Here is a 1,562-nt window from a genome sequence, read left to right as displayed (position 1 = left end):
ACGTGACGCGCCGCCGCCACTCAGCGCCCAGCTCGCCTGGGCCCCGACGGAGGCTCCTTCCGGCGAGGCGGCAGCGCCGGGACTCGGGCTGGAGGCGCCGGGGAAGCGGCGGAGTCGCCGCCGCCGCCATGTGCTCTTCCTACTCCCGGCGAGGCTGGAAAGGAGCCCCATCCATGGAAACCGGCAGCCCCCGGTCCCTGTGCAAGTTGCACCGCCAGCTGACATGTCGAAACCCACGTCGGATGTCTAGATTTTGGCGGATTTTCCCTCGAAAACTTTAGATTTTGCATTAAAAAGCTCCACAACTTTGCCCCCCCCCATTCACTTTTTGAAATATGGCAACCCTAGCTCCTCCAACTTTTCTCCGATGAAAATAGGCACGTTCTTTTCCACAATAATCATAACCAGTGGGGGTTTTGTTGTTTGAAAAAGGTGGGGAAACTCACCACGAAGTTTGTTTGTTGCGGACCAGTCACAGTGCCGCCATTCCCCCCCCCCCCAAATAACTAAATGTAAAATGTCATTAATAAACTCAAGCAGACAATCATCATCATCATTTTATTTGTATGCCTCCTTTCCACAGTTAAAAACCATGCTCAAGGCGGCTTACAACATGACAAGATTATAAAAATCATAAACAATAAATAAACCACATCAAAAAAATACACAATCAAATGGAAAACAATTTCCACATAAAATCTAAAACTAAGAATACAGCATTAATATTACAGTTTTAAATGACATAGGTAAAAAATAACAGCAATTTGAAAAAACAAAAAAGGAGCCCTCTCTGTGCTGCTGCTAAAGCAGCAGTCCTTTATGGAGCCCGTCAGGCCCCGTCCTAGGCCAGGTAGTGAGTGGCAGGACTGGGGCCCTCAGGCGCTGGGCAGGGGAGTCCTCTTGGGTTAGGAATGACCACAACTTTATTCATTACAAATATAGGTGATTTTTTTGGCTCAAGCACTGGGTGTATATCCATTCCAGCCCCTCATGACAAAAAAATTATTATTATTTTAAAAAGCGTTCCTGCTACAACTACTACTACTACTAAATTATAATTTTACTCTGTCCATCTGACTGGGTTGCCTCAGCCACTCTGGGCAGCTTTCAACATATATACAAGATAATAAAATATTACACATTCAGAAACTGCCCAACACAGGGCTGCCTTCAGGTGTCTTCTTATGGTTGCACAGTTACTTTTCTCCTTGGTTCAGGCGTCGCATAACTCCATATCCGCCAACATTTCTCTGATGAAAACGGACGTCCTAAGGGAAAGCGGGACATTCCAGGATCAAATCAGAACTGAGATGGCTTCTGTAAATCTGGGATTGTCCCTGAAAAATAGGAACACTTGGAGGGTCACCTTTTGTACAGGAGACTAGTTTCTCCACAGCAGTGGTCCTCAAGCTTTTTTTTCTCTGGGCCACACTGTAAAAATAAAAATTTGCTCGCTGCACACTGAATTTTTTTATTGGTGAGAAATGCATTGGAAAACAAAAAGAAACAACTCCAAACAGTGCTTGATTTATAACATAGAAAAAGATGACTTTATAATATGA

Source organism: Podarcis liolepis (assembly GCF_965112155.1).
Source record: "Podarcis liolepis genome assembly, chromosome: 10".
Classification (NCBI taxonomy): domain Eukaryota; kingdom Metazoa; phylum Chordata; class Lepidosauria; order Squamata; family Lacertidae; genus Podarcis; species Podarcis liolepis.
Note: the sequence above shows the minus strand (reverse complement) of the source record.